Here is a 25106-nt window from a genome sequence, read left to right on the forward strand (position 1 = left end):
AGTGTTACAGATAGGAAAAAAAGCTAGATAAGCTGGTAACCCAAAACAATTGGTTTCTACATCTTGAATCCAGACTTCTCTCTTTTCCTCCCTGCAACTCTTCATACATGATAAGCTGGTCTTTTGGAGCATCCTTTTTGCATTTCTTCTTTGAGCTTCATCCCTTTTAGGGCAAGATAACCACAATCCTCCTTCCAGCAGACCCTCCTGACTTAACAGCACCTCTGTTCTGCTCTCAAGGCTTCCTTACTCTCTCTCTCATGCTTTTTAGCACGCAACTACAGAGCAGCATAAGTACCGTGACTGGCATCTGGGCCCTGTTTCCAACTAATCCCTTCTGGACAGCTGTGTTTGCAGGGTCCTTGCCTCAGAACAGGCTGGCTCCARGCCGTGCTGTCTTTGAGAGATCACAACGAGGAGTTAAAAACCTCCTCAACTACAAACGCATGTTTGGTTAGAGCTATAAAAATAAAAACCCCTGATGTGCATAAAGACTGGAGTTACAGCTCATGTATGCAGATCCACTACTATATTTTCTATACTACTATATGGCACTGTACTTCTTGGCCATTCTTCATCAGTATTAATGAGTGTGCCTGATCATTGATGTTCATTCTGTTTCCCACCCCCCAGGATTCTTTCAGTTTCTAAACTTTAGAAGTTTTATCTTTTTTTTTCTTAGTTACTACTTCAAAAATATACACCTTCCTGCTTATAATTGTATCATTCAAGTCAATGTCATTCTCTTGGTGCTTAAACTCAATGGAATATTCTTCAGTAAGTGTAAGCTGTCAAAACTCATCAATGGATTATTCATAGCAGATCTATCGATAGAAAATGAAATCCTGTTACTATTTCTATCCAGTTAGGATGTCTCTCCTTTTATTCAGATAGTAAATTACTGTGATTGGAAGAATAAGCACCAAGATTTTTTTCATTCTGAAATCAGAGTGATTTGAATAAATGACAGATTGCTAGTGGAATTTGAAGGACACAGATTGGCTGTACAATGTAAGGCACATCGGACTAAATTTGTTTAGGTCTTACAGAGTGAAATTTTGCCTCTAGTTATATCCACACATTGTTATTAATTTAGATACAGACAGAAGTTGCTCCACTAGCTTTATGTTGACTATTCAGGAGTGCCTAGGAGAGAAAAACTCAGAGCACCAGAAGGGCCACATACATAGAGCCGCAGAAGGGTGGTTAAGCAGCAGCAGTTTGCAGGAGAGAAAGCCATGCAGAGATTTCTCATGGCAAACCTTGATACTGGGGAGAAGACATCCCTGCACTTATTCTTTTGTCTTTCTAAGAAAAGGAGCTATCACCTGTTGATGGTCTGCCACATTCCAGAGGGCAGGAAGCAAGCTTGTAACAATGCTACTACTACCACAGCACTTGAGGGAAGATCTTACTTAAAACATTCCTAGGACAAAGGGAATCTTTCTGCCAGTATCGATCACCAGCATACTAACAAGTTCTAGCATTAGCTCTAGGAGCAGAAATTTTATCGTGTTTCAGGAAATTTAAGGAGTACTTACTGGCTTCTAGAAGATTGGCAATGCAATGGAGAATACTAAAAGAATGACTCTCTTTCATCCAACTGATGAGGTACAAAATCCTTTTGGCCACATGAATGCAGTGTTAGACACCAAAGATAGTTTTTAATTCAGCATTAGAATCTCATATTTTAGAGAGCAAATTACAGAAGCAGAAAATCTACTTTTTAACCATAATGGTCTTAGAGCAATTTCATGATTGGGAACAATCAGAGTTGGTCATTCTGCAAGTACCATTTTGCATTACAGCTTCAGGCAGCCCTGCCAGTAGGGAGGCATGTTACAACTTTTTATTTATTCTAATCTGCTTTGTTGTTTTCTGTAGGTCAGAGATCATTATGAAAGAAGTTTTTCAGGTACTGTAAAGCATAATCCGATTTTTAATGACTTCCCTATCTTAGTTCCTAAGCTGCACGGGCAACTAATATTTTTCACTTTCACATCTCCTGGGCATTTATTTCTTCACTCTGGTCAGCTATGGAAACCTAAAAGTTACTCATAAAACATGACCACTCCTTCCTTGGTACCTTGGGAGAAGATGCCTTCTTCTGCACTCATTCTATACACACAAATGAAGAGGATAGAATATGAGACAGACGGAGACTTCTTTAGAGCACAGGGGAATTTTGCAGATATTTGGGGGAATAAAAATAAGTCAAAAACATTATAACTCTATCAATAATGCATTATACTTGAAAGGGTTGGGTGTATCTATCACTTAGCAAGTTACAGTCTTCCTTTTAAAGAGGGTTACTGTATATAAAACCCTTACCTGATTCGATGGACCAACACTTTCAAACTAGTCAGCACCTGCTGTCAAATTTGATATACTCTTAATCTGTTGTAAGTAAAGCCAAACAATCAGGATTTAATTAGCAGTGAAATACCTCTTACACTCATTGGTTTGCTCCAGATTTCCTGAGGGAAATAGATTTGTCCCTATCTGGAATCCCCACCCTACCCTCAGCTGCTTGTTAGGAGGTTTGTGTCATTTGGCAGACACTTACCTGCCGCGTGTGCTGCAATGGAAGAGTGCTCTTGGCATCGGAGTCTGCACGGCTCTGGGAAACCGGGAGGCAAGTTGCAGCAGCTTCTCTTCACGTGAATGTTCCAGCTCTGCCAAACCAAGCAAGACAAGGGGACATGCTTTTCTAGCTGCTCCACAGCAGACACAGTCATTAGTTATTTGCTGGTCTCATGAGGGCTTTTTTTTTCTTTCTTTTTTTTTTTTTTCCTGCAGGGATAACAGTCATTCAGGTTTATCACTTCAATTAAAAGGCAGCCTTCTCTAGCAGCCACAGCAATGAGAATCACACCTGTTTTAGAGGAAAGCTTTGCTCCCAGCAGAAGCACAAAGCTGAAGGTGCAGCTATCAGCAGTTGGATTGTCACAGGCATGGCATGAGGTACCCAAATCAGCCTCTCACAAGACCTAAGCAAACACTTTTACATCCCAGGCAAAGATACAAAGTATTGCCATGAGGGAATGACACTGCAAGAGTCCAGGGCATAGAAATCTTATTACTGCCTCTGAATGAGGTCTGTAATTAGCAGAAAGAACAAAACAAACTTCATCATGGTCTAGAACAGCTAGACCCTGAGGTCTTGGTTGTTTGCTGCGGCAATGACATTTTTTTGGTCACTTCGATAATACAAAATGAGCTAACTTTGTCATTGCCTTAATTTTTGAAAGTCTCTGAACACATCTGTCTAAATAACCATGACCCAGAGGGGAAAAGAATATATTTAAAATACGCAAGAGTGCCAAGTCTAACTCATCAGTCTCTGCTGGGATTCCTGAAAGTCTTGGGAGGTGGGACCTCAAGCAGTTTATTTTGGCATCATTCTTGGATAGAGAATCTTTTGATGGCAATGTCTCTGGAAGGGGCTTCTGCTGTAGGAGCAGAAGAAAGCCTTATAGTGAAAACGTAGAGAAAAAGAATTAAAATTCACCTGAGCTGCAGTGCTTTTTACACAAGAAGAGTAAGAAGGTATGAAAAGGAATAAAGCAAAGTTTAAAGTTATAGTGAAATAAATGAAAACTGAGAAAGTCACTCAAGACCATTGAGCTAATCCTTCTATCTATACAGAAGTGCAATTTTTACAATTTATGTGCTTTATTCCACCTTCCTTTCAGTTCTGACACAGAAGCAGCTCATTTACCTTTGGACTTCCGTGTTGATGTTAGAGCCTCAGTGGTTTTTAAGGTACTGTGTAATCTGTCATGAAGGCCTAAGCTCCTACAAAATTTCAGTACTGCTTTCTCAAGCATACAACCAATTGAGTAATTAAGGTAACTCTCAGTTATTTCATGTTGCAGTTGTGACCAGGATGTCAAGAAAATARCTGGGCAAAAGGTTTTTTCTGCTAACTGTGGTTTCTTATCTTCCCACAACTATTTTGAATATCGGGTCAATGCTTTTAGCTTAGACTAGAAGAGACAAAGAAGGCAGGAAAGAAAGTCATTATTAGATTTATAAGTCTTCTGGAGAGACAGGAGTTCTCACCCATGCACTGGGCCAGGCTGTGGCTGAGACCCCAAGCGGATCCTCTCTGCTCCCATGCCAGGGCAGCATGTGAGCCGGGTCTCAGCCAGGGTGCCACTGTCTGCCAGGGTATTAACCTCTGTGCCAGCCGCCCAGCCTGGCCTCTGGGGTCAGGCTGCTCCTCCTGACTTTATTTTGCATCAAATAAATGATTCATTGTTGCACAGAGAGTATGCAAAATGATTTTGTCACTGAATGGTTAAACGAGTCATGGGAGAAACAGGAAAGGGTTGCAGTTCCCACTCCAGAAGTTTACACTCTTAATTTAAGTAGTTAGTGTAACACAGCCTGGATTACAGATCTAAGTGAAAATACTAAGCCAAAAAATTATTGTCTCCCTGGCCTCCAAAATATTCAAAGTATTATCCCAATAAAAGCAGAACAATAAGAGGAATTAGGAACTTCTCTTTCCTCCACATAAATAAATCCCTTATACCTGAGACACAGCAGTACAAATGTCCATATTCAGCAGAAGGAATTCAACTCTGGCCTCCCACATACAAAATAAGTGCCTTAATCACTGGGTTCTTGGATGAAAGAGACCACAGCTACTTCATCATTTCCTCCCCTTGGAAGTGCCATAAAACAAAGTGTTACATCTGACACTGAGTATTTTGTCCTGCATGAGGACAAAATGGGAAAAATTATGAGAAAAATCTGTTCCTATTAATGAAAAAAAAAACTTTTTTATTGTATTTACACTCTGCTGAATTTCTTCTCCAAAAATTCCCATTTAGTCACCAATTGCCAAAACCATTATTAATCAAAGACATGACTTTCCTGAAACGTTTTGTAAACTAGATTAATCTGTTTTACAAGCCAACACTTCCCCGTGTTGGACTATCAAGTCCTTCTTTCTTAGAGACTTATGTTAGAAGAGGGGAATTTTAAAAAGTAACTCTTAAATGAAACTTGTCTTGAGAAGTCTCAGCTTGTAAGGAATTTTGTTTAATTAAATTAGGTATGTATGTATATTAAAAATATGTATACACACACATATATATATACTTAAATATATATGTACCTAGCTTGCTTGGAAAGAGAATTCACCTAGGAGATCACCTGCCTTCCCAGCTTCCCACCACTGGAATCAGGTTCTCAATACTGTGCAGTCCCCATGCGGATCACTTGCAAGTTCTTCAMCAGGGCACTGGGTTAAACTGGAACATCTGCCCTGTGAGCAAAGGCTGAGAGAGCTGGGTCTGTTCAGCCTGGAGAAGAGGAGGCTGAGGGGGGACCTGATCAGCGTGTATAAATACCTCAAGGGAGGCAGTGAGGAGGAGGGGGGCGGCCTCTTTTCAGTGGTGGGCAGGGATAGGACTAGAGGAAATGGCTTCAAACTGAAGCATYGGAAGTTCCACAGGAACTTAAGGAAGCATTTCTTCACTGTGAGGGTGACAGAGCACTGGAACAGGCTGCCCAGAGAGGTTGTGGAGTCTCGTTCTTTGGAGATCTTTAAAASCCGCTTGGATGCAGCCCTGTGCCACGTGCTCTAGGTGACCCTGTGTGAGCAGGGGGGTTGGACTCGATGACCTCTGAGGTCCCTTCCAACCTTGGGCATTCTGTGATTCTATGATTCATTCTATGATCAGCCAGCTGGACTTGTAGCAGAGTGCACCAGGGCCAGGATTCTATTCGTCACACTGGAAAAAAAAAAGTTTTTATTTTTTTAAGCATATGGACTACTCTTTTCGCATTTTGCCTCTTATTTTTTACATTTTTATCATCTCCTCTCATCTGTTCCTGCTGTTGAGAGACCCTAAGCGGTCTCAGTGATTCTCTAATACTGATGCATCTGTCAAGACGCAGAAATACTGTGCCCCTACTTCTAGATAACCATTCAAGTGAATGGTATGTTCAAAAAAATCTATTCTTTATTTACAACAGCGCTCAAGACTCTTGTCATAGGCTTTGACAATGTCCATGTCATGTCATCAAAGGTTTTGCACTCATATCCTAAAATGTGCTGAGAATATTCTCAGATATTAAGTCAAGCAGGAATGGGACTGGTACAATTCAGTACCAGGACAAACAAGCAGGAAAATTTACTTTACACCCTCTTTTAAAGTCTTCCATCTCTTCTAGAAGGCAACAGTATCTGGAGAGTCTTGAAATACTTGTGTCCCTTCCCAGACACAAAAAAGAGAAAGAAGTCTGGTATTTTTCTCACTGTCCTTAGGGAGCTAAATCTAAAAGGAATTTCTTAGCATTTGAATAAAATAATTGGCCATAGTTTACAAGGACTAAAAAGACTGAATTTGCTGAAACTTTTGTTCTAGTTGAAAAAGAAAACACAGTGGGTCCCTGCAAGATGGTTTGATTCCACCCAGGCAGGCTTTTGCCATAGCAGAGTTAAGTCCTAATATCTGAGTGTACTTCTTGAAGCACCCTTGCTTCTCAAATACCTTGTTCTTCATTCTTTCTCTACCCTGCACTCTCATGTGCTATGCAGGACTTAAAATAAGCTGGGCTGCTAGATGCAATTCTTTTTACTAGTAGTATCTTTTAATACTACAAAACAATACAGATGCTGTTGAAAGGGATGTAGTTTATCTACAGAATATTTATGTACAGAAGACAAAGTTAGAAATGTTACTGCATAGTAGTCAATGAAATACATCTTTGCTGAAAAGGAAAACTGTATTTGTTTGTTTAGAGACCTCAGTGCATATCTGATTCAGACTGTGSTTCATACAAAGGGTACATATGTGAGTGTAAATACCTGCCTGCAGATACAAGTGTGCGTGCGTGCAAAGAGCTGCAGACCTTGCCCTGAAGAGCCTCTATTCTTCCAATGCTTTTAACATTTTCCATCACACCTATCACATGGCTGTGGAGCTTCTTCTCTTGGCATGCTGCTTGCATCTGCCAACACATAGGCACAATCAGCCCTGCCTCTTTACCCTGCTTGCTGATCATCCCCTTAGAGCTGCTATGGCAGCGCAAGAGCCCGTGTGCCATGGACTAGGCCCTGGCAAACGCAGAGACACTCACGAGCTTGTGGTGTCACCAGAGATGCCTTTGCAACCTGCTGTCAAGTCTGCAGAGCCTCTCTGCTCCAACCCTCACCATTTATGTTTATTTGCCATTTAGACCTATTCAGCAGCAGAGCTAAAACACAGAGGCGGTAAATCCCACCACGATCTCCTCTATTATATGACACACTTTATTATAACAGAATAAGGGGTTCAGCTCTGCTGGACCAAATCAAGTTGGCCTGTGTGAAGTATCACATTTTAGATTCAAATCCCTGCTAAACCCTCTGCTTATGCTTGTGGTTAACATTATTTTTTATATCTGTCTTCAGAAATGACAGACAGAAGCAGCTCACACATAGCAGCAACAGCGTCAGCAGCTTTTAAAGGCCGGCTCCATAGATTAAAGGGTGATACACCAAGCACTGAAATCCCACCACCCCAGTGTCTACTGATTAGGTTGGGAGAAAGGCTGAGTGACAAACCTGTTTCCAATCTGCCCAGCCCATGCAGCGAAATGGAGCAATCTGGCCTGAAAAGGGATTTAGACTTTTGTTGTGCACAAGGGGGGAAAAAGCCGATTTAAATCCGTCAACAATACTCTCCCTCTTGGTGATCTCGGAGATAAGGAGCGGAGTCTGGACACAGTTCATCTCCTGCCTCTCACCAGGCCCCGCACTTCCACTCCAAGACAAAAGCTGGCACATGAGGGCAAATGATGCTCTCCTGCTATCGAACAGCCTGCTCACATAAAGACATGTACAATATATGGAGCCCACCTGGGGCATGTGATCTAGCAATTTTTAAAGTGGCAGTGACTGTACAACTCATGTCTATATAGAGAGAAAAATATGGCCTTCTAGCCCATCAAAACTATTGCTATTAATTTTGTGGAACTGTGTATGTATTGCACATATGTATGGCAATATGTATGTGTATGAAGCACAAAGAGACAGAAAGGTCTTGCTCCAACTTAGTTACAGTCTAAACTAGACAGACATTTGCACACCACAGAATAACAACAGCCCACACAGGTAGAAGTGAGGCAAGCAAAGAAGAGACAGCAAAAAAACAAAGGAAAAGGAAATAAGGTTTTGAACAGAGAGCTATTAGATTCCCTTACAAGGGAAGCAAATCACATGGTTTYCCTTACTCTGGTTATTTAATATATGCCATCCTGTGCATTTCACTGTGACTGCCGTAAGGAGGGAGCCATTACATTCTCTCTTTATCTCTTGTCATAAGCACCGAGAATGAGGTGATAGCCCATTTTTCTGAAACCTCTCTCAGCCCCTTGGAAAAAAATAAACTTAGCTTGTTTCATCCCAAAGACAGGAAAATGTTAAAAATATAGAACACCAGTTGCCTGTAAACAAATCTGCTCTTTGCTTATCTTTAATTGTGTGTGTTCTTTAAAAATAAAAACATAATAAAACACCCATGTACACATGCATGTGTAAAAAGTTAATCTGTGCAAAATACACAGGCTTGTTTTCTTGTGGCAGAAATGTAGATGATGCCCTATGACAGYTGTGAAGAGTACCAACAAAATGGTTGCTGGAAAACAGCAGCAAGAGCAGCAGAGATCACCTGCGTGGTTCTGCGGACACTCCTTCTGATAGGCATGAGTGCAAGGCTTTCCTGCTCACAATCACTAAAATAGACTCCAGCAAGCCCTTATTGCTGCCATATTTGGAGAGCAGCATTCAGATGCAGATTGCCTTAAATCCCATCAACTCATTCAAGCATTTGTATGCAAGTGTGTTTGCTTCTGCATGTCTATATGTGTGTGTGTGTGTTTAGATGCATTTTTATATATATACAATTCTCACTGTGCGCACACCCTCTTCCCACCCTCTCCTTYGGAAAGAGCTAAGACTGTCGAAGATGAAAATGTGCATTTTCCAGGCGACTTTGTCAGATGTTCATGTGTGCGTCTTATAAATATTTCATACCAAATATTTAACATTATTCCTTCCCCAATCGGATCAGCTTTGAAATGCTCCTCAAAGTGAATTCTCCCCTAACAATGGCTTGACGCAAAAGCCTTTTTTCTCTCTTAAGAAGAGGAGGCTGCACATGGTCCGCTGCCATAGCAGCATGAATAGTTCTTATTTAATGGAAAATAAAAGATACTTTACATTAATTCAGTGGGGGATGGAAACCTGGGCACATGCGTACCTCGTGCTTCAGACATGGAGGAGTATCATACCTTGACCTCCCCTCCTCAGGTCCCATGATTATTACCCAGCCTGCATTAGAACTGTAATGGGAAGTGACAAGTTTATGTAAATGATCCGTGCAAGGATTTTGCTCTTGTAAAACAGAGCAGTTACTCTGGGCTTTCTAATTATTTCATGCCTTGTGGTTCTGTGATGGGGCAGAGATGACTATTACTTGAAAAGTATATTGTGATTGACAAGCCACTGTCCCCCTGGAACTCATTAAGGCCTGTGCTTTGCAAGAGGGGTAGAAAGCCCTACGAGGCACCACACACGTACACACACATGCACAGACACACACACACACACACACACACACACACACACACACCCCAGTGCCGGTGCTGCCTTGACATCATTTGCTGGCATTCTTGTGCTGGAAGGAATAAGGGTAATCTGCATGTATCTCAAACACATACAGCCCCCTGGCTACAAATCGCCCAATTATCCTCCACTTTGCCGTTTTCATTTTGAAAACTATATGATTAACAGAAACGTACCTGTCAAACATGCAGCAGTCTTTGGATTTCWGTGTATCAGATGGAGAAAGTCAGTTGTTTCATAGTACAATATTCAGTAGAACGGAGAGCAGAGAGGGATCGGGATAGGAGGAAAAGGAAGCTACAACAGCTGTCACTGGTGAATTTTTGCTGCTATGTGGTTCATGCAAGTGCCTTCAAGTATGTATGAAGGGCCAGGCTGCTGCCACTATGTGACCTGTTTGCAGTTCTTCCTTAATTGATTTTTCTGGCCTTCAAACTTGCAAACAAAATGACGATTTGTTTGGTGAAAGTAGAGCCCCTGTTTTTTGAAATGCACACTGGAGAGAGGAAAAATCCTATTCAGGCAGCTGCATTAATGCTTCCCATTGTAGAAGTGTTTTTCAATTCTGCTGCTGGTTGTGGATGTAACACAGTTTAGCATAAAATCAATTCACTGTTAACTCCATAGTGGTTATATCTTACAGGCGCTGAACTCATGCAATGTTTCTTACTCTTACTTGCCTTTGATTTATGATGGATGGATGGATGGATGGATGGATGGATGGATGGATGGATGGAAGGAAGGAAGGAAGGAAGGAAGGAAGGAAGGACAGGCAACTCTTTCCATTTGGCCAAGAGTGAGATACTTAATCCATGATCTTTTCAGCAACTCACTTGACTGTTTGCATTTGACTATGCTTTGACTATTTCAGCGGGGGAGCTTTATAATTTTATTATTGTGTTCTACAATAGAATTATATTGAAATAACAGCAACCCAGCATCTCTCTCTAACAATTTTCCTGCATCTAATTTATCAGCATTTTTTCCACCAAAATATCTCAGTCATAGATATTCAGCAAACAAGTTCATTACTCRAGATCTGACCCATCGAGCTTGGGCCAAAAGCTGCTCATCATTGATAAGTGGTCAGCAGAAAGGAGAAGTAGGAGAGAAGAGAAGAACAGTGAAAGAAGAAGTGATAGAAGCATCTCTGAAGTCAGTTACATATGAGAGCCCTGAAAAAGGAATACACCAGGAACCAAGGTGGATTTCTGGGCACACTGATCATTAGCTTCATTCGTCTCCTTAGAGGGGGCTCTTACATTTTGAGCATCGTGAGCACAGCCATAGGCTATTACAAGCACTGTCAAGCTCTGCCGTGCTGAGGCCCACACAGTTTGCAAGTTGTTCACATGTTCTCAGGCTGCGGTTGAATCAYGTGTCCGGGAACAACGCTCAGCAGCCGTGTAACCCTTTGCCAGTCCAGAGCTGTGCTGCAGGAGGGAGTGAATTTGCAGGCACTGCAGAGGCCAGCATTGCTAAGTTTCTCTGCTGTGCAATTTTATGCCCTCCATCCCTGCTTTTGCAGGAAGAGGCCACAATCATGTCCTGCTGGTGAACTGCGCCTATAACCTCTCCTTCCTTGTTCCCTGAGACCCAAGTCTGATGTGTGCAGGTAACTGAGGAATTTGGCTTGTGGCTCACTCCGAGAGGAAACCACCAAGTCTTGCTTACCTTTGGTTTGGTGTGTTCACCTGGTGCATATCTCAGTTGAGTCAGACTTCTTGGGAGTGAGAGGAAGATCCTCATTTGATCTCATCTGATACTGTAGGTGCAGCCACTAGAAAACACATATTTTTACATATCAGCTGAGTAAGTCAAACCAAAAGACCCACCTTCTGCAAAGCAGAACTGCCCAATCATTTAGCACCAGCACAGTGCTTTTCTACTAAGCAAATTTCATGCGACAGAACTTATCTCTGCTCAACCCATTCAAATGAACACCCCAGCAATAGCTCATACTCTTCTTGAGTGTCCTTGAGAGGCAGCAGTGGAGAGCTACTTTTTTCACTGGAACATTTTTTAGCAGATGAGAATCTATTGCTCCTACACCTTCAACAGTGGTAAATAAAAGCGCTACGGGTAGTTCCTCTGCTACAATTCCCATTTCCAATTGGATCAACAGAGTGGTCTTTTAAAGACCTATTCAATGACTAAAACTGAAAAAAAGGGAGCTCTGAAAAAGCAGAGTGCTCCTTAGAACTCAATCTTTTTCGGTGTTCAGACCCTTCACACTGCACAGATTCAGCAGAAACATTTTTCAGACCTAATAACTCCCTTCTATCGTTGCTATAACCAATAGTTATAGCTATTACCTATAGTTATAGTACCAACAGTGGCAGCGACAGCGACTAGCAGTTAAGGGGCGTGGAATATTTTATAGGCAGGAGAGTTCGAGTCACTTCTAAAGCGACTGCCAAGAAGAAAAAGAACTTAACAAATACCAAAAAAGCAAGTTCAACCAAATTCACTAAGTGACTTAGAAGAAAAGATCATTTTACTCTGAATGAACACTCAGAAATGAAAGGGATTGACSGAAGTCTATCGTACATTCAGTCATGACCATAGTCACAGTGCCTTTATTTCAGCAGTCCAATTGCTCTAATGAGGCTTCACCATCTTTTTGAAGCGTAGCAGCTGCCATCAGATATATAAAACTCAGATCCTAGGAACCCTTGATCATGAACAGCTACACCCAGCATCCACCTCTGCCTCTAACTCTGTAGAAAATAGAGCAGAAGAGCACAAAAGGAACTAACAATTTATTCAGAAAACTTGATAGAGAGGCTGGTAATAAAGAGAGAATCAAAGACACAGAACCATTTGTTTCAGTGCTGGTGGTAATTGGATCTATTACGTTATACAGTAGAACTGTTGTAAGTGAAAGTCATGGGATAAACACCTACACTCTATACTTTCTTGGCTCCATACCATTACCTATGGAAAAAGTTAAGATGATTCAGTTTGTATAAGTACCCTAGTTCAAATACTTATGTAAACTGTGCTATTAAAATCATCTCGGTTAAAATTCAAGCTAACATACTTCTGGCATGTTTATCTAGTCTCAGTGGAAGTGTCTGACCTTTATGTTGCTTTATGTGGGTAATGCAAACTGTTGTTAATAACATATTTTAAGTTCAATTCTGCTTATGTTGGAAGGGAGTAAATCAGATGGTGGAAGTCACATACTATTTCTCCTGTCTCAGACTGGGCAAGCCCGAAAAGAACCATTTTCCTCAGTATATGTATGTTTATATGTATGCATATATATATATATTCCTCTGTGTTTTTGCATATATATATATATACACACACACATAGATAACATTTATTTATATAAAATATACATATATAAAACTAGCATACACAGTATTCACATGTTCAAGGACTTTAGACTTGGCTACTTCCAGTTATGTAAATTTAATGATTAGTAAAGCTTGGAGGTTTGGCTTTCTTTTTTGATAGGCAGCCAAGCTGAAGGAACTTCTAATATAGAGAAAAGCCCATTCTCTCTGGTCTATAAAACTGGCTGAAAGGCCCCCAAACCACGTCCACTTGCAGCCTTCCTGCTGTACCTGTTCCAGCTTCTGCATCAGAGAAGCAAGAAACATGGCAGGTGAAAACGAAGGCTAACTAAACTGCCTGTGTGCACACAGGAAGTTCTGTTTTCAGCCCCAGAGTGCTGCTCTCTCCAAACGCTACAAAGAACATGGCAGGGCTGCGAGTCTGAGGTGGTCATCACAGACTGTACTTTGTAGATTTCTTTGGCTGTGGACATACAAAGTCTCCAGAGAAAAGCTACACTACTTCAAAGAGCACCCACCTTTCCATACAGCACCACCAGGAGATATGGCTAGGTAGTTTTAAACTTGAATTATCCATTTAGTTTAAATATATTAAAACCGCAGATGTCATAGCTACATACGTAAAAAATCAAAATCCTACCTTCATGCAACAAGACAGATCCTGTCAAATTCATATGCTAAACGTATAGATGTTCAGTGTGAAACATGATCATATCCTGACAGTCTTAGTAGAAAATACTTTCAAAATACCAATCTTAAGCATTTCGGAGTGCTGCTTTGGTCAGCCCATTTCACCACTGAACTAAACCCACAAAAGTTTCAAATCTTGTGGAATTAAATCATTTGGGTCTAAAATCTGTGGCTGGCCTTTCTATTTGAATTTCTACTTCTTACCTTTCCCCTTTCCTGCTGTGAAATGTGCAATAATTGCACAGCAGATTACTTTTTTTTTTTTTAAGAACATGACATGGCCATTATTAATGTGGCCTGGTATTAATCAGTTTTTCTTTTCATCTTTATCAGACATCTATATCTCTCTCAGAGGTTTTGTTTACATAAAACAGTGCACTTGGATGCATGGTCCTTAATGAGTTTCTGTATAGCCAGAATGCAGCAAGTAAAATACACTACTCTTTCTAATTATGAATCATTTGACTGTGCTAAGAGAAAGAAAACTTCAGCAAATTGTTCCAGAAAGCTTTTTTTTCTTTTTTTTTTTTTTTTATTGCTATAAAGATCAGCCATAAATTATGAGTTAGGACAATGCTGCTTTGGCTCCAAGCAGAAGCACTAGGAGGGGAAACCCCCCCAACTGTGCTCATATTTCATGCTCCAGGATCAGGGAGCAGTTTCTTCCTATAAGGYTCTGCCAAGGACGGTAAAAGAAAGTTGGCCGAATTCTGGTCTCAAGCCGGGGGGATCTACCTAAACGGGGGTCCTGAGAACACTTCCCAGCTCCTGATTCACACTTTCCCTAGCATGTGGATGAGCACTGGATGCACACAGATACGTCCTGCTTTTTTCCAAGAGAAACTCAGGTGAGGAGGCGGTGAGAGAGTTGCAGTGAGTCTGTACTCCAACTTTCAGCCCTCTGCAGGGCCTACCTGCCTCCAAGACAGAGGCACCATCCCACGACATTGTGATGGCTCTGAGCATTTTATTGCAAGCTCTAAAATCGGAGCATTTGTTGTAAGAGCAAAACAAGCTAATTTCATTATCCACACACTGACCAATAGAAGGAGAGTTGTCCCACACAGCCAACTGGCCCTACACCCTTGGCTTGATGTGCATAGTTTCTACGAAAGCGTAGAGCTGAGGACAGGATTTAGCCCTTTTCTCTGAAATCTGTCAATTTAGTTATAAATGATTAAGAGTCCTGCCCATAAGTAAGGCAAACAATTGTAAGTTTTATTCTTGCCAAGTCCCAGGGGTCAGCGCTCCATAACACAACCAGAGGCTGCCTTGTGCAAGCTCCCATGAACGCCCAGCACAAACACATACCAAAGGTTAGTGGGGAGAGCTGAGGGCCCACAGCACATGCTCTTCAGGACTCTGCTGACCCATTTCGCTGGAAAACGAGTAGGTCATTTCCCAAAAGAGCTACAAGAGCTGGAGCAGTGTCAGGGAAAGAGAGGGCACAAAGTCGCTTGGTGGCTGCCTCTGCCTCCTCTCCCTTGGCCTATGTCCTCCAAAAGCCTGGCCCATGACACAGCTAATGGAGTAACAAATTCTGGAGCAAGAAATACGTAAGACATCAGAACAAGTATGGGTCATAAAACACAAAGAGTTAACAGAGTCATCTGCCAGACAGAAAAGTGCTCAATAGTTTGGGAAATCCCTTTGGCTTTACATATTGATGTTATTTGGCTAGGTCACTGTTGAGCCTGGACAGGGGGCAATCTCTTAATCTCTTAATTATTTTGGTTTATTTCTATACACACTAGCTATTATCTTTTTTAGATTAAAAGGATACTTTATTATTATTATTAGACAATATCCAGGTTATTTCCCTGGCTGAAGATGGATACTTTTCAAGTAAGCAGGATWACAAGACATGATAGGTGTCTGACAAAACAGAAGCATATACATAAAAAGACTTCCAGATAGTCACAAACCAACATTGTAACAGAACGCCATGTGTGTGCCTAAAACACCCATCTTGCCTTGTAACTGACACTGCCAGCAAAGTGTGGCTAATTCTTGGTAGTCTTATTGTGTTAGGAATAGAAAATTGGCAGTTTGCTCAAGATATAACACTTGGAGGGCTTGAAGTTTTCCAGAACAAAAATTTGAATGAATGGGAGAATGAAAGCCTATAATTACTTCAGAAAGTCTGAGTTGGTGAAGGGAATACAGCAAAAAGAAGCTAACACCAAGCAAAAGGTTTAGGRAAAAAACTCAAACACTTTTGGAAGTGAGAAGATTTTCAGAAAAYCGAAGTAGAAAAGGACACAGAAGAAATAATAGTAAACAATAAAAATGAACTTTTTTTAACATGTAGTAAGATTTATTTTGAGTATTAGCTGATGATTATGCAGTGGGAAGATGCAAAGTCCTTCTTTTATTTAGCTTATGGTTGAKTTCAAAAGCAACTGGAAAAAAAAAACCAAAACGTGTTGGATATTTCGTGTACTCATTTTTCATTCAAATGCTCCTGAGCAGTGTGCTAGGTCTTTTCAGAGTAGCAAAAAAAATCCCAGGCTTTCCAGTCAACTAGGATTTTTATTTCTGCAACAGGCAATCATCTTGTTAGCAATCTGCTTCCACAGGCTTCATATAACTCCTTCTTTAAGACTAGCTATTTCCTATAGCCCCATAATCTTTGACCCTACTCCACATACTAACAGACTACTCACTTCTCTAAAAACAAACAAAAAAATGCTGACATCCTGCATAATGGTACTTCCCAAATAGTCCATAAASCTGTCCAGTGGATTCCTCCTCCATTTCTTTCCTTATTGTTATCTCCCTCAGCATCTTGTCTTGCAGAGTTCAACTGAGATTGCAATGTCTAGAGGCCATGTAAACCACCTATGGCTCCACACATATATTAAGTAACGGCAGTATCTGGCGGTGGAACCACAACATGCTTTCCAGGTTTGAAGTCCTTGGAGAAGTCTCAAACTTTTAGGACTCCACTGTCAATCAAGGTACTTGAGAACAAATAGTAAAGGAAAAGGGAAGATTTTCTGAGCCCTTCTGAATGTTTTTGCCTCTTTACATAACTAAGTCTTCCAATTTTAAAGATACATTCCTGATCACATAGGTATATATCAGTAATCAGTTCCTAGATTCTTTTTTGAAACTAAAACTTTAGATCTTGGCTCTGTTGAAGTCAAAGATAATTTTGTGCTATCAGACTGAATAAGTTTTGAATCTCAGTGGCGTAGGACAACAAACTTTGCCTTCAAAACTGGTAATGTTCATGGACCAAACTTGGCACCCTTTGCCCAGTTTTCTTCCTTTACATCACTAGACTCAATAGGATGCTCACATTTATCCTCCAAAATTATACATTACATTAGGAGAAGTGCTAAAAGTCCAAATCTTACCAGTGTCTTCAAAAGGCTGTGGCATTAGAAAGCAGCCTGAGGCAAGAAATGTTTAATTCAAACATACAATAAAACTGTTGAGATCTTAAGAAGAAGGAGGAAATTACTTAAACCCCAGACTACCGTGTGATATCCCAGGGCCCAATCACATGAAATAAGGTACAGGTAAACAGGAAGAGAAAAAGGAGGTCATTCCATCTTGGGTGAGAAAAAAAAAATAATTCTGGGGCATCTTTTAACCAAAAGGCAAAAAAAGTTTTTTTCTACAAGCTCCAGAAGGCACGTCAACCATAAAAGAAACTACAGAAATTGCTTTTCAGACAGATTCGTGCTGGACTGTGTGGAATAACTCTTCCTTTGATCTCATTATCCACAAAATTGAAACAAAGATGGTATTCAGGGATCTGTCTCATTGATCTAGGCCAGTATACAATCCTTACCTGYAGTTTAGGCATGGACAAAAGCCCACCATCCTGTTGTATCAGCTTCAGCAAGTTTCCAGTCAGTTTTTTTCTGTCTGTGGACAAAACATACGGATAAAGTTAAGAGGCTTGCCTCTAGTCTTTTTTGCTCTTCAGCCGTGGTAAAAGAGGGAGCAACACACACCCGAAGATGACTCACTCACAGTACATGGATTAGCAGCTCACAACCATTGTTTCCAAACTGTCCTAGGGACTTGAATTGCAAAGTCCAGATTTGCTCTGAATTTTTTCCACCAAAATCAGAGCTATTCAGATGTGGAGTTTAGTTTTGTTTGAAGTCTACGTAAGAGAGGTCAGTTCTGGTGTACCACAAAGGCCTTGTGCCCCCTCCCAGGGGACAATCCCACCCTTTAAATTGTAATATGCAGGAAATGAAGGGAAGAGAATGGAGACATGCAAGGCCAAATCTCCCTCATTTTGCCTTGGGGGGTTGTACATGTGCAAGCTGTTCTCTGTCCTCGCTGTACACTGCACCATTTCAGCAAGAAGCCCAGTTTCCCATGATTTTTTACAGGCATGTTGAATACAAGCACTGAAGGCTGATTCAATTAAATGAGAATATGGTTTGGGTGATTTATGTCCTTCTGTTAGGACACAAGTGACTTCATTAATAACGTCTTCTAAGCTCAGCACTTTGTCTAGCACAGTTCTGCTTTACGCAGCCTAATTCCATGCAAAACACTTTTCATTAAAATACCGTTAGGTTTATCACCACATGCTGTAGAGATTATGAATCAAATAGCTGGTCATTGTATAATAGGGAGCCCAACTTCTACAAAGAAAAAAAACCCCAGCTCCTAAATTCCTTGCTGTGAGATGGAAGTTACCTATTCACTCAAACACATTTTATTATTCCAGTATAGAAAGTATTTTTATTACTAAATGAAATGTGCAGCAGTATCTCAAGAACATGTCACGTGCCTGGGCTCTTCCAGTATGAGATACAGATGCATATGTTATTTTTCTTCTTGGTATTTTGAAGTTCTCATAGATACCTGGTTTCTATAACAATGTCCCTTAAAGACAAACAGTGGCCACAGAATGTATCTCTGGGACCAGCCATCTGGGTGGGATGGGGGAGTGTGGACATAGGGGAGCGCTTATATTTAGCCTGCAACTCCAGCAAGTAACGGTGATTTTGATCTGCTGTGAGGAGTTGATATGGTGCCTGGCTGTCTCTTTGTTGTAAGAGTCTGGGAATTTCCTGCAAAGCATGTAATATGCTTGAGGCATCTAGTTTTAAACATTTATTTGCCAAAAAAAGGGTGTATTATTTGGCATTTTTCCATGGTGACTTAATTCAAATGCTATGAACAAAATGGAAATGGAAATGGAAAACACCTTTCAGTTACAAAATGCCACTCTCATGCACTCTGAATCTTGATAGCTTAAGCCACAATAAGCACCATAAGAACCAAGATAAAACCCCAAAGAAATTTACAGCAGTTAACTGTAAGCATCATTAAGCTAAACACAGCAGAGACTGTTAGTTCAGTGGCCAGTGTGAGGAATACTGGGGACAGTCCCCATGCTGGCATCCTGGAAGAATAAACATAACTTGTCCTCTCAACTTCTCCATCACAGGGAGATGAAGCCTACCTACCCTGTGCTCAGAGGTAAGCTGAGGTGCAATACATAATCCTGTGCACTTATTTGACCTCGAGTCTTGTACTTCTTATGGTCCTTTCTGGAGTTACAGGACTCTGTAAAAGCCTGCATTCGCTTAAAAAAGGTTTCAGTCTTCCTTCATTACAGAGTGCGGCATCACAAGTCTTTAGTTTTCGGGAAGGCAACAGAGAGGTGGCTGCATTATCTATGAGCTAATCTGATTTAAAGGCCTGCCTTACTTTGAACATAAAGATTGCAATGCCACATATAGGCAAAGAAGGTTGAGCTCCCTAAATGAAACACTATAGAATCAGGTCAAGATTTCTTCTAGTTATTTTTTATTTTGTCTGTTTGTGATTTCTTTGCGCTGACCTTAACTCAAAGCCCCAAATCTGTATGAAGGTGCAGCAACTGAGTGCCCTTTTTTAAAAACTCACTCCTTTAAATGAGGTTCCATATAAATGGAGGAATCCTTATCACTACTGGATAAAAAACAAAAACAAACAAAAAACCCCCCACTTGGTCCCTATCCCAGTTCACCTTTTAACAGGCCTAAACACAGCTAATCCAAGCCTTATGCTACTGGGATAACTGCAACATGGTCTCCAGTCCTGGACAGAGTCACCTGTCCTCCGTCAGGCCAACTACAAGAGACTGTGTCCTCAAAGCCTTTCTTTTAAAGACCCATTTTATTATCCTTATCTGATTTACATAATGTGAATTTAACCAATCGCTCTTATTCAGGAAAGATTTTCAAAGCTGTGTATTGTAGGGAACAGGGTCATTCCATAACACCCCTTCCCTGGGGAGTCCCTACACCTCCTGCACATCCCTATTTCTCAGACTGGGATATCCCACATGGAGCCACAAAGCCAGAGAGCTGCTTAAATTAGCTACTCAGCCTGGTGAAACTTTTGCAAATAAATTTCAGGTTTACAAGATCAAGCTACGATCAGCTGTTAGAAGTGTTATTAAGTAGATACGAGGCGGTCAGGAACAGGCAGTGATCAACTTCTCTCAGAGCCAGAGCTTCTCTCAGATTTACCACATAGTTTTGCCAGCATTTGTTGATCATTTTACATGAGTGCTGACTGCAAATTTACACGAAGTAATGTAAGATTAAGAACTTCTATGTGGAGGTAGCTAGACTGGTTATTAGACAGCAAGCAAAGGAGGCAAGCTTGCAAGAGCAAGCAGTGCTCTTCTGATTATGATTTATGTTTAGTTCCAAGCCTTGATGTAAGACAAACTATTGTACCCCATCATACACACAAGCATTTCAAAGCCTAACTCCCTACACAGTTTTGTAGCAAAATGCTACAGATTTTTAAGTAAACTATTAAATTKCTGTTGTCATTGTCTTGACTTTCATTGTCTTGAATTTCATAGAGCCAGCTGATGTTCAAATGTGTTTTGTGATTTCAATCTTCTCCCTTAGGCTTACCCACAAAACTCTACCACATACTTATTCAGCAAATTAACTAAATTATTTCCTTCCCAAAGAAAAGCTCAGATCTTCATGGGGAAGGTTGACGGGTCTTGGCAGAAAAGTCTGGAATTATGAGGCCACTGACTAACGGTAAATCAGTTACAAGCATGGATCAATGAAGTATAGATTCAAAGAAGGCCACAGTGAGACAAATCCTGGATTTGTTTACAGTCTCTTCAAACAGAGCCACTTTACTAACATCAGCTGAACTACTCTGAGTTTGTGCTAGTGTAACTGAGATCAGACTCCTTCAAATTCCCAGGCACTCAGYACATTGAGTTCCATATATCCCACACAGACGGTTTCCACCACAGCTGACACACTAGGCCAGGTTCTTCCCTTTTATGCCACAGCAAATCTATAGATTATAAAATATATATATATTTTAAAGAAGATATATAATTTGTAACATATCATTATAGGGTCTTGGGAAGTCAATTACTTACAAACACTAAAAACAGGCAAACTTTTAATTCTCTCCCAGCATGACAATTTTGGGGAACTATATTTAAGCAAGCAATTAGTATTCTTTAGTACACCAGTGAGGTGCAGCACAGGTACCACAGACCCTTTGGAAATAGCAAACTTCCATGCACAGGCACAGATGTGCCAGGCAGCTTTCAGAACACAACAACTTCACATTCCTCACTGCCTACGCACAATCCCACCATCAGCCCCACTTAACCTCAGCAGGATAACCTAGTCCTAGTCCTCTAAAAATAACCAWTAAGCCATCCTGCCTTTGGCTTAAAAATGCAGAGCCTTCCAAGCTACAAAATCTTTTCTTCTTTAATTCTACTTTAATTCCCCTTCTTTTCCTCAGCTCCATAAAGACTCCGCAGGATTCAGGGGTGCCCAGCTGTCCCTTCCCTTAGCTGTGGCAGAGAAACCACCTACTCCTTCACCATCAATCCATCACGCACAGGAGCAGGAAGAGGGAAAATTGATGGTGGTGCCAGGAAACAGTAAGTCCCTGGGATGCCACAGCGCACACATCCCGGTGCTCCCTCTCAGGGATGTGGCTGCAGGCTGGTGCTGTGGCCATGCCTTTCAGCTCTCCCAACCTGCACAGCTCCTGGGTGGCCTTTCCGGCCCGTGCTGGAGGCCAAGCACTGTGGTGGGGAGACCGCCCCACACRGCAGGCGGCCTGCGCCACTGCTTGGGATGATGATGGAGGCTCTTGGTTTCCTTCATTTATAACAGACGGATTTGAGCAGGAGCCGATCCTGTCAAGCGCTTCCTGTCCTGCACACACCCTTGTCAAAGAGCTCTTTAGAGAATTCAGAAAGAGGATTAATGCTAATAGGTATCTGCCTGTCATTTAAAAATCTCAAGCAGCACTTGCTGGATTTTCCTCATGAATCTCTAATGCCCAGCAGTGCAAGGGCACGTTACAGGAAACTTTGCAGGGAGTACATGCAGCAAGGCACTGTGCCACGTGCAAGTGGCCCTGCAATGTATGGGCAGAGCTCATGGCCTATATATCAAATTGCAGTAAAGCCTTTTGGAGTAGGAAGAAAAACATGCATTTTGCCTTCAAGTGGCTTTACCCATTTCATCCTTTCAGTCATGTGCTATAATTCATTTTGCTATGCACTTTAGAAACAGTCAGTCTGCAATTGCATTTGCTTAGCATAGTTAGTAACGTAACATTAACCACTCAGTCCTTCTTATCCAGAGCAAGTGCTCAGACTTGTAACTGTGTAACAGATATTAAATTTGTTGGACCAGGCTAATAGCTTCTTTGGTTAAGTGCTAACGAAGGATCCACTCATAATCCCAAAGGAATCTTCAATAGGTGCAATTTCTGATCCTCAGGAGCTTGGACTGTATTTTACTGCAATAAATGAAATCACCAGAGCAATGGCATAACGTTTGGAGAGGCTGCATGTAATTCTTGGAACAAGGCAGCACAGGAAACACAAGGTGTAGAGAATTGATAAGGTGACCACAAGCTCACCGCTTGATCAGGCAGCTCTCAAAGAAGGTGACTGCCATCCAAAAGCCCTGCGGGTTGCTGACATTACAGGAGGAACATCCATTTGCCATGTCTGGCAAGTGTTCTCTTTACTTTGGCAAGGGGAGGAACGCAATGAAACACATTGACCTCTTTGAAGAATGCCCTAACAACTCAGAAACACAAGCTGCCTCTGCAATTTGTACTTGGCAGTCCCTCACCCCAACTTTCTTCCTTTTCTTGTGTCCTGCTTTTACCTTCTTTGAAAATCTCTAGCTATCCTAGAGATGCAACGTGGCAAAAAAGGAAAGGAATAGTAAATTTGACTTCAAAGTCTCAGACCACATGCCGTCTGCCGATGAACTTTCCACTAGTCAGGCTGCTGGCCCAAGTACCCAACATCTCCTCTTCCCTCCGCATGCTCCAGTGCTTCACCGCCACACACACAACAGGAGGATCTGCATTACACCAACAGCAGCTGCGCCATTCCCCTTATTTCATTAGTGCTTTCTAACAGGATTTTTGAATCTACCAAAATGCAGAATTGTAACTTTTCATTTATTTTCCCTTCTTCTTTTATTTTTCCATTTCTTTTCCTTCTTTTCCAAAAAGATGTGTTCTTTGAAAGCCACAAAAAAGGATGCAAGAGATTCACCCATGACTAGAAAGCAAAATGTCTTTTACAGCAGGGAAATCACCAGTCATTGAGGTTTTGTGCTTTTCCTATGCAATTAAAAAGTTCTGTGTCATTTGCTCATTATGCTTTATTTGTTTGCATGTATTTCAACAAAGAAAACACTGAATTTTTACAAAATGAGCATTTCTGTAAGATTCGGCATCAACCAGACTAGGCATCAGAAAGAAGCACACGGATGTATTTTTAAGACAATGCTGAAAATAGACATGATATTAAAGTATACYAGGTGAGAAACACGAGTATCTGTGCCTGAATTGTGAAAAAAAAGACTATTCCAAGTGTCTCTCTGTAAAAACATATAAAAGGGCAGGGAGCAGAGAAACTGGCTGTGCTCAATGGTTGGGAAAGCCAGCATTCCTCATCAGCCCCAGGCCGGCAGCTTTTACTCTTTAATGGCTTTGTGTTCTCTAATTAACATTTCCAACTCCAGTCTTCTTGAAAAAACTGTTTACATTTGTCTTGTTAATTCCCATTACTTAATAATCAGAGGCCCCTGCAATTACCTACACATCAGGAAGATGAACCAAAGACATGATCATATCAGAGATTTTGACATTTAAATACTTGATTTGCACAAACATAAAAGTGAACACCTGCAGATACAAAAAAAAAATAAAAAAAACTTAGAATGCACATTTAAACTCCAACTCTGAAAATATATACATTATAGGACTACATGCTAAGGCATGTTGCGGTACTCTCATCTAATATCTAATTTTTTGAGAATATCCCTCACAAATTTCCTTTTAAAAACAGAAGAAAGAAAGTAAAATGTCCCTTCCTCATGACAAACTGGACTCTGCCATTTGCACTCCATGCTGCTCTCCTTTGGCCAAGTCATTAAATCTCACTTTGGCTATATTCAAATAAATGGGGACAACAGCACTTCAGGGTGCTGTATCTGATGAGGTCCCTTAACATTTGTGAGCGAGCCCAAGCTGTAACAACAGGTCTGCTGAAAACAGGTCTGCTGGATAACTGTGTGAGGGCAGGAAGTCAACTGGCGCAGAGGAAGAATTTCTTCCTCCCAGTCACTCAAATTTCCCACTTTCATTGCTCTTTTCTTCTCATCAAGGTGTGTCACAGCACAGACGCACTCTGCAGAACAGCAGATGCAACACTCTGCAGAACAGCAATTCAATGGTACATGGACAGGCAAGGAAAGCCTGTGAGAGCCCATCTTAGGCTCTACATCTGGTGCAGTGTCAGGTAATGAKGTTGTTGGACATAGCTCAGAGGAATCAGTTATTTAAAAGCAGATTAGAAAAGCCAACCAGGAAAAGATCCTCTTGTTCTGAATATTTATCTTGAGAGACAGCACTGAAAGCTGTRCCTCCGAGACAGAAAGCATAGAACTGGGAAAAAATGTATAGTGTGGGACTCATTAATATTGATTTGTCAAATTTCTGGTTTGTAKATCCCTGTCATACTTGGAGACTGAGGAAAAAATCATTGCTGCTCCTTCTTGAGAAAAATAAATACATAAATAAATACAAGAGAAAAGCAGAGGGGAAAAACAAAAGAAGCTAATGGAGACGGAAAATGTGTCATGGCATTTCATGTAAGAGCAGAGGATAGGGAAGCTTTGTGGAGACATGATTTGACTTGGTCGGAGGGCTGTATCACAGCAGACACGGTAACTGCCAGATCAGCTGAGGACTGTCAGACAAAAAGACAGAGCAGCATGGCCGGCTGCCCTGCTGCCCGGGAACCGGGATGCCAACATGAGCATCAGTCACCTAGAGTGGCAGGGAGCAAGGTGCTGGGCTCCCAGGAGGATGAGGGTCCCACTTCTGCTCCACACGACACACACATTTACCACAAGTCTATTACATAGGGCAAAGCTGCAACTATTTTCTTCAAATCCTGATGCCCACTTATAACTCAATTT

General features: G+C 41.2%; 1 long non-coding RNA gene across 1 annotated transcript in view; it reads right to left on the reverse strand.

Moving 5' to 3' along the window:
- Positions 1–2633: 2633 nt before the first annotated feature.
- Positions 2634–25106, reverse strand: part of LOC112957296 — a 36460-nt gene continuing 13987 nt past the window's right edge. Inside the window, exons 2-4 of the long non-coding RNA XR_003251194.1 lie at positions 17423–17499; positions 11300–11405; positions 2634–2675 (exon numbers count right to left, since the gene is read on the reverse strand). This is a non-coding gene — a long non-coding RNA (uncharacterized LOC112957296). The remainder of the gene's footprint in view (positions 2676–11299; positions 11406–17422; positions 17500–25106) is intronic.

Source organism: Nothoprocta perdicaria, unplaced genomic scaffold, assembly GCF_003342845.1.
Source record: "Nothoprocta perdicaria isolate Ctin4 unplaced genomic scaffold, notPer1 scaffold_71, whole genome shotgun sequence".
In the NCBI taxonomy this organism is placed as follows: domain Eukaryota; kingdom Metazoa; phylum Chordata; class Aves; order Tinamiformes; family Tinamidae; genus Nothoprocta; species Nothoprocta perdicaria.